Here is a 9,319-nt window from a genome sequence, read left to right as displayed (position 1 = left end):
TTCCTGCTCTCCTTCCTCTTCCTCCACTCTGTCTCCCTCCTTTCTGCCCGCGCATCCAAAGCCCCTAGGTGCATCTAGCCCCGCACACCACAGGACAGGGATGGAGACCCTAGGGTTCGAGGGAATTCCTCTGTGCCACTTCCACACCTGTGCCCGCCTCTTCCCCCTCGAGGCCCCGTCGGGGGAGGGAGAGGCAGTAGCGGGGGTCGAAACCCCCCAAACCTCGAAGTCTTCCATTTTCTGGCACTCCCCCCCTCATTGAAGTCCCCCTTCCCATCTCAGACTCCCCCCCCCCCCAACTCTGGCCTCTTTCAAGGGTCCGTCCGCCCCCTTGGACAGATTTGGGGGGAAGGTCACCAGAAACTCGCCCTCCACCCTTATTGGGGGGGGAGAGGGCGAGGTAGCACAGTGTTGTACAACGAACCAGAAAGGCCCCCGGGGTGGGGGGAGGGGGGCAGGGGGAGGGACGGGGGCTTTTAGTTTGCATCTTAAGTGGGAGGGGGGAGGGGGGACTGCAGCAGTTAACCTGTCTTTACGCAGCGATTTTTAACGAGGCTGGGGGGAGGGGGGCTTTGGGGTGGGGGAAGGGGTGGGGTGGGGGGCCTGGCTCTGTTATTTGCCGTGTATCATATGTAAATACCAAGAGAAACTTCAATAAACTTTATTTCAAACACGTCTCCGCCTGCCCAGGGGGAGGGCATTGGATACAGGGTCTGGGTCCAGGTCTCTATAACCCCCAGGGGTCGGGACCTCGAGTCCTGCAGAATAAGGTTAGATTGGTTTCTGTTTAAGTTGCTTCATCATCGTTATTAACAGCAACTCTTTATAATTCGGTGCGTGTAAAGCATGTAGGACAGCAAATGACACCCACCAGGACCAATAAAAATTAACTCTTGGTGTTAACCGTGACCACTTAGAGTACTGTTACTATTACTTGCCTTCCTTCTACATTCATTGCTCCATTTAGTTTTCTCCCCAAGCCTTCACGTTGAGTTTGCTGAAGTCATTTTGCAGGTAGGGCCACGGAGGTGAAATGACTCACCCGGGGTCACAGGTGGAAACCCGGCAGAGGCAAAGCTGAAAGGAGATTCATCTGGTTCCAAAGCTTGAGCTTCCTTCCCCCTGCACTGGGAAACAGTGGGTCTTCTTAAGGCTTGATTCTGTGACTGTGCTGAGAAATCAATGCCACCACGTAGGGCGCCTCTACTGTGAGCTGCACACTCCCCTCCTGTACTGGATCTCACCAGATGCTCCCAACAGCCCTGTATCAGAGGCTGCAAAGCGAGTCCTGAGATCTGTGATCTCGCCTGCTCCACTGAGGGACTGAAAACAGCCCGGATGCTTAACGAGCTGCTTCTTGAAGTGTCTTCCAGAGGAGACACAGTGCTAGCCCTTTGGCTCTTTGCCTTGTCCGGGCTTAGCCTCTTGGGTACAAACAGGACAGCTCCGGCCGTCACCAACACAGTTACCAAGCTACCATTAGGTGACAGACACTGCTGCACGCTTTCCATGGGTTCTCCCAAACCTCCTGGGAACGAGGCTTTGCAGACGGCCCCACTTTGCAGATGAACCGGCACTGGGCACTCCCCTCGGGGAACTGAGATCACCCAGCCGGTAAGGAGCAAAGACTTTCCACCCAGGCCTGTCCGATCCCAGAACCTACTCTCTCTCTCTCTCTCTCTCTCAGCCACTATGTTTCACTACCACGACTTTGATGCAAACTCATTCTGTGACCTTGAGAAGTCTTTTAAACTCTGGGGCTTCAGTTACTTTTTTTCTGTAAAAAGGAAGGGGGATGGGCTAGAAGGACTCCAAATCCCTCTGGAACAGGGAGAGTGGCAGGGGCAGGTTAGCAGGAAAGTAAGATTCAGCAGGATCAGACTCCCTGAGGGAAATACTCTGAGTCATTTCCAATGATTTCAGGAATTTCTGGAGGTCATGCTTGAGAGCTGGGGTGGAAAGATGTTTCAGCTTCTTTGTCAAGATGAATCGATTCCTAGTGGCAGGCTGGAGCTCCGTGTTGTGAAAGGTTCTGCATATCTGCTCAGTGGGAAAGGATCTCCCATTGATTGGTGCTGTCTTGCCCACAGGAAGGGTAGTTTCAGCGCAAGTGCTGGGTACTTGCAAATTTTGTCCAGAATTTGACAACCTAGCTTCCTAAACGTATACCTTCCTTTTTTATTTTATTTTTTTAAAGAACCAAGCTAGCTTTTCATTTTCTTTTGTTTTGTGTTTTTTACATTTTGAAAATGGAATGGGATCTTAAAGATTAAAGATTTGCTTATCTTTAAAAAAAAAAATGTTGTGAGGGGCACCTGGGTGGCTCAGTCGGTTAAGCGTCAGACTTCGGCTCAGGTCATGATCTCATGGTTCGTGAGTTCAAGCCCCGCGTCGGGCTCTGTGCTGACAGCTCAGAGCCTGGAGCCTGTTTCAGATTCTGTGTCTCCCTCTCTCTCTCTGACCCTCCCCCGTTCATGCTTTGTCTCTCTCTGTCTCAAAAATAAAAATAAACATTAAAAAAAATTATAAAAAAAAATGTTGTGAGAGGCGCTTGGGTGGCTCAGTCAGCTGAGGGTCTGACTTGGATTCAGGTCGTGATCTCTCGGTTTGTGAGTTCAAGCCCCTTGTCAGGCTCTGTGCTGACAGCTCAGAGCCTGGAGCCTGCTTCAGAGTCTGTGTCTCCCTCTCTCTCTCTGCCTGCCCCCTGCTCACACGCTCTCTCTCTCTTTCAAAAATAGCTAAACATTATAAATAAATAAATACATGCTGTGAAAAGTCAGTCCTACTTCTGACTTCTTGAACTCCAGAAGTCCGCCTTGCCCTGAATTATCTTCTTACCATGTATAATTTCAACATTACTATATGCATAGGGAGGTATTTACACATGTGTTTCAATCCGCCCAGGTATGGAGCCCATATATATTTATTTGACACAGCATGTATCATTTTATACACATAGTTCTGCACCTTCCAATTGCACATGGCAAAGTATTGTGGAGAATCAGTAAGAGTTATGTAACTCTACCTTATTGTTTTTCAAGGATGCTTAATAAGGATAGTTTGCATAAATTAATTGCATAATTTATTGAGTGTTTTCTACATGCCAGCCACTTTGCATTCAATAACCCAAGGAAGTTGCCGCCTTTTATTTTCATCCCCATTTTATAAATGAGATCCTGGAGGCACCAAGAGATAAATTAACCTGCTCCTGGTCACACAGCTGGTAAGTGATCGAGCTAAGGTTTGAATCCTGGGAGTCTCTTAGCTTAACCACTAAGCTGTATGGCTGAGTATACTGGAGCCACATAATTCCATCTATTTGCTTATCTTTTTTGTTTGTTCGTTTTTAAATGTTTCTTTTTTTAATTTATTTTTGAGACAGAGACAGAAAGAGCACAAGCAGGGGAGGGGCAGAGGGAGAGGGAGAGAGAGAATCCCAAGTAGGCTCCATGCTGTCAGTGCAGAGCCTGACGTGGGGCTCAAACTCACGAACCCCGAAATCATGACCTGAGCCGAAGTCGGATGCTTAACCGACTGAGCCACCCAGGTGCACCAGATTTTCAAAAATGTAAGCCAGGTGCCCGGGTGGTTCAGTCAGCGAAGGCTCCAACTTTGGCTTAGCTCATGATCTCTCGGTCTGTGAGTTGGAGCCCCGCATCAGGCTCTCTGCTGTCAGCACAGACCCTGCTTCAGATCCTCTGTTCCCTTCTCTTCTGCCCCTCCCCCATTCTCTCACTGTCTCAAAAATAAATTAAAACATTTATATACATTTATAAATATGTATTTATATAAGCCAACACCATTATATATTTTTTGCTTGGGAAAATACAGTTATTTTCACTAAAATAAGTTGTCTATGTAAGCATGCAATGAGTTTACTATTATTTTGCTGAAATCAATACAGATTTTTACATCTCCTCTGTTTGAATTTTGAATACATAATGTATCAATAGACATAACACACATAACCAAACACTTCTGGGGTGCCTGCAATTTTTTAAAAAAGTATATGTATTTATTTTGAGAGAGAGAGAGCAGGGGAGGGGCAGAGAGAGAGAGGGAGACAGAGAGAATCCCAAGCAGGCTCTGTGCTATGAAACTCACGAACCATGAGATCATGACTTGAGTCAAAAAGTCCAGAGTCAGATGCTTAACCGACTGAGCCACCCAGGCGCCCCAGGTCCCCTGCAATTAAAAAAAAAAAGTGTTTTTTAAAAATATGTATTTATTTTTTGGGGCGCCTGGGTGGCGCAGTCGGTTAAGCGTCTGACTTCAGCCAGGTCACGATCTCGCGGTCCATGAGTTCGAGCCCCGCGTCAGGCTCTGGGCTGATGGCTCGGAGCCTGGAGCCTGTTTCCGATTCTGTGTCTCCCTCTCTCTCTGTGTTCTCTCTCTGCCCCTCCCCCGTTCATGCTCTGTCTCTCTCTGTCCCAAAAATAAATAAAAAACGTTGAAAAAAAATTTAAAAAAATATGTATTTATTTTTGAGAGAGAGAGAGAGTGGGAGAGGGGCAGACAGAGAGGAAGACATAGAATACGAAGCAGGCTCCAGGCTTTGAGCTGCAGCACGGAACCTGATTCTGGGTTCAAACTCACGAATCCTGAAATCATGAGTCAGAAATCCTGAATCCAGAAATCCTGAAATCCAGAGTTAACTGACTGAGCCACCCCCCCCCCCCCCGCCAATTTTTAAGCATATAGAGGGGTCCTGAGACCAAACACGTTAAGCATTGTGGCTGTATGTCACGGAGGCAAACATCCTGTCAGATGTAGAGATTCACGTCATTTTTTTCAGTGGCTGTGTGTGTCCCTTGAATGGAGATAACTCATTTTAGCAATAAACTCATTTTTATTATAAATGTAATACCTAGTCATGAATTTCAAATTTAAGCAGCAGAGAAGGATAGAAAGAAAAAAAAGTACCTTTCATCTTTTTACTGATCTCAACCCCAGCTTCACTTCCCAGAGGGAGTGATTGTTATCAGTTTCCTTTTGTCCAGTAGGCAGCCCTCCACCTGGGTGATGATGTCCCCGGGGGGTAGGGGGAACATCAGGCAATGTCTTCGGGCATTTTTGGATGTCATCCTTGGGAGGCGGTGCTGTTGGCCTCCCATGGGGTGGGTGGAGGCCAGGGATGTGGCTGGACACCCTCTAGTGCACAGAATGATCTGGTCCAAGATGGGACTAGTGCTCAGGTCGAGGAAACCGGCTTTAGACAATATCCACGCATTCATATACTCTGCCTTGCTTTCTCACAATTGTTATTGACACAAGTGAGATTTTGCTAAATCTGTCAATAGGCAGTGACTCTTGTAGGGGACTCAAGGTCCCTTTGGGAACCGGAGAAAAGCTGTGGACCCCCAGAAAAGAGCACCCACATTCACACAATTTCATCAGCAATTTCCAGAGCTTCACAGACACCCTAAAAACCCTGCCAGAATTCCCAGGATGTGTGATTTTGAATCATGGTCCCAGGACCTCCCATCTGCAGTGAGATCACTTCCCTCACCCCCTCCCCACCTTTACAGACAAGCAGATAAAGTACCCAGAGCACAGTATTTGATTCTGGGTCCCTCAGGGAGGCAAGGAAAAGCAAGGATTGGAACTCAGGCCACCTGATTCCTCAGCACTGGAATATTTCCACTTCACCCTGAATGAGGACGTTTGAGAAACGCTGATCTTCTCTTCCTGGTACAGCGGGAAAACATGCCACCACCACTCTGTTCCTCTTGAGAAAACACAAAGGCCCCAGCTGTTGTTGACCAGATATGCTCAAGCACCTGGGAGAACGCTCACTCAGGATATGAGGCGGGGAGAGGGGTCGGACAGGGATGGGAGGTTGTAATTGGCTGCCGGAGGACTCTAGAATATGTATCCACTTGTTCCCGGAGTCTTTTGCTCCTTCCTCCATCCATCTGTCTGTCCATCCATTCAGCACCTGCAGACTGAGACTTCCGGTCTACCAAAACCAAACTGGGCACTGGGGATATGGAAGTGAACCAGCCCCGTGCCTGTCTTAGACAGTCCCTGGCTCTACTGGAGGGTGGGGGACAGACCGACAAGCCAGTCACAATGCACAGTGACTGTGCTTTAATGGGGGGCACTCCAGGGCGAGGTACAGCTGTCTCCTCTGATGCAGCCTTGGGAAGTCAGGAAAGGCTTCCTGGAGGAAGAAGCATTTCAGTTGAACCTTCATGTTGGAGATGGAAGGAGATTCCGGGCCGGGGGGCCACACTCAGGAACCTCAAAAGTGCTAAGGAGCTGGGCAGAGTAGGGGAATCCACTCTGTTTGTGGGAGGCAGTTGTGAGGATGGCATAAGACAAGGCTGGAATCCAGGGAGGAGAGGGCCCTGCACACGGGGACTGGCTGGTTGTTGGGAGTGATGGCCAGGGAGTTATGGAGAGGGGGCATTAATGCAACACTGGCTGAGCAGCCATAGCGACCTTCACAGTGCAGCCTGCTTTACAGAGTCTTTCAGTTACCCATTGCCGCGTAACAAAAAACACAAATGCCGTGGCTTAAAGCAGCATCTATTTCTTATCTATCTGACACTTTCCATGGCTCAGGAACCCGGCACAGTGCAGGGAGGTCTTCTGCTCAGGGTCTCCCAAGGCTGCAGTCAGGATGCCAACTGGCTGTGTCTTCATCTGGGAGTTCAGTTAGGGAGAGATCCACTCCCAAGCTCCCTCCAGGAGATAGGAATCATTTCCTTGTGGTCATACGACTGATGTTTCTGTGCTCTTGGTAGCAGATGGCATCCTCAGATCGCCCTCTCTGGAGCAGGGCGGTTTGGGTTTGCTCCTGCAGGACAGCAGGAGAATCCCTTGCTCTGAATCTCTCTGAGTTCTCGACCATTTGAAAAGAGATCGCCTGATTAGGTTAGGCCCACCCAGGATAACCTCCCTTTTGATTAACTACAAGTCAGTTGATTTGCGGACCTTAATTACATGTGCAAAATCCCTTCACCTTGCCATATAATGTTACCCAATCACGGGAATGACACCCCACCCTACTCACAAGTCTTGCCCAGACTCAAAGGGAGGGGATCCTACAGGGTGTATACCGCGGGGGGGTGGGGGGGGGTGGGCAGGAATCTTAGGATCTTCTTAGGGGTCATTTTGGAGTTCTGCCAACCACATGGGATCAAGGGAAGTAAGGGTGGAGGACCTTCTCTAGGCTAGGGGCTTAGCAGACTTATCTCTGAGTTGACAGCCTACAGGTCTCTAGGTTAAACCTACGGGAAACCTTGGATAATGTGACACGACTTTATAAGCAAATTTAGAAATGAGATCTGAAACAGGCCATAACCTGCACCTTCCGGGGGCGCCTGGGTGGCTCAGTCGGTTAAGCATCGGACTTCAGCTCAGGTCATGATCTCACAGCTCGTGAGTTCAAGCCCCTTGTCAGGCTCTGTGCTGACGGCTCAGAGCCTGGAGCCTGCTTCTGATTGGATTCTATACCTTCCTTTCTCTCTGTTCCTCCCCAGCTCACACTCTGTCTCTCTCTCTCTCTCTTAAAAATAAATAAACATTAAAAAAAATAAGAAATTAAAAAACAAAAAACCCCTGCACTTTCTGTGACACTCCTTCTGAGGGGTCCTTCCATGAACAGAAGGGTTGGTCACTGGGTCTGTCAAAATAAACAAACTAACTAATTAATAGAAAATAAAAAGAAATTAAAAAACAAACAAAAAAAACCCCTGCACCTTCTGTGACACTCCTTCTGAGGGGTCCTTCCATGAACAGAAAAGTTGGTCATTGGGTCTATCAAAATAAATAAATAAATAAATAAATAAATAAACTAATTAATTAATATAAAATAAAAAGAAATTAAAAAACAAACAAAAAAACCCCCTGCACCTTCTGTGACACTCCTTCTGAGGGGTCCTTCCATGAACAGAAAAGTTGGTCATTGGGTCTATCAAAATAAATAAATAAATAAATAAATAAATAAACTAATTAATTAATATAAAATAAAAAGAAATTAAAAAACAAACAAATAAAAAAAATCCCTGCACCTTCAGTGACACTCCTTCTGAGGGGTCCTTCCACGGACAGAACGGTTGACCACTGGGTCTAACATTTGTATCTTACAACACAAAGTCCAGAGGTGATATCTCATTTCTCCAGAGGACAAGTAAACAGAGGAGGCAGAATTCCACCCCTAGGTACATGCCGAAGAGATGTGAACACATATGTCCATGGAAAAACTCACAAATGTTCACGGCAGTATGTGTACAACGGCCAAAATGACGACCCAAATACCCGATGGATAAGTAAAACATAATGTATCCTTACAATGGAATAATATTCATCAAGAAAGGAAATGAAGTACTGATATATGTTACAACATGGGTGAACCTTGGAAACATTGTGCTAAGTAAAAAGTCAGACACAAATAAACAAATATTGTGTGATTCCATTGATATGAAATGTTCAGACCAGGCCAACCCATACAGCCAGAAAGTAGCTTAGTGATTGCCTAGGGCTAGGATAGGGTGTGGGGGGCTGGGCGATGGGGACGATGACCAAGTCAAGGTTACTCCTTGGGCTAAGAAGGATGCTCTGCAATGGATCTAAACTTGATGGTTGCCCTATTCTATGATTACACGAAAAGCCATTGAGTTATATACACTTTTCTTGGGTGAATTGTATGGTATGTGGATTCTATCTCAATAAAGCTGCTGACAAGAAACCAGATATATGGTCTCTGAGGCAAGAAATCATGATGTAAATAGTCTATCACTTACTGCCTCAAAATTAACCAGTAGAAGAACTAAAAATATTTATATGGGGAGGAAGGAAGGGAAAAGTGAGGTCTACATGAGTTAAATCCTTATCTATCAGAGAAAAGGAATCTAGAATGTATAATGCTGACACATTCAGAAGATAATTATTATTTACTTCCTTATTTAGGAAGTAAGAGAAGAAACAGCTAAAAACATTCAAAGGCTTTTCCAATAAGGAACAAGATTTGAGGTGGGACAGACTAAATTCTTTTTTTTTTTAAGTTTATTTATTTATTTTGAGAGAGAGAGAGGGAGGGGGACGGGACGAGTAGGGGAGGGGCAGAGAAGGAGGGGTGAGTAGGGGAGGGGCAGAGAGGGAGGGAGAGAAGGAGAAACCCAGGCAGGGTCGTCACTGTCAGCACCTAGCCCCATGCAGGGCTCGAGCTCAGGAACTCTGAGTTCATGACCTGAGCTGAAATTAAGACCGACTGAGCCACCCTCCGGGCACCCCTGAGTTCTTTTTATTATACCCCTTGCTCCTGGCATCTGGTGGGTAGAGTCTGTGGACGGATGCTGGTGGACATTCTGAA

The sequence above is a fragment of the Neofelis nebulosa genome, chromosome 17, assembly GCF_028018385.1.
Source record: "Neofelis nebulosa isolate mNeoNeb1 chromosome 17, mNeoNeb1.pri, whole genome shotgun sequence".
Lineage (NCBI taxonomy): Eukaryota > Metazoa > Chordata > Mammalia > Carnivora > Felidae > Neofelis > Neofelis nebulosa.
The sequence above is the reverse complement of the archived record's forward strand: the minus strand, read 5'-3'. Positions refer to the sequence as shown.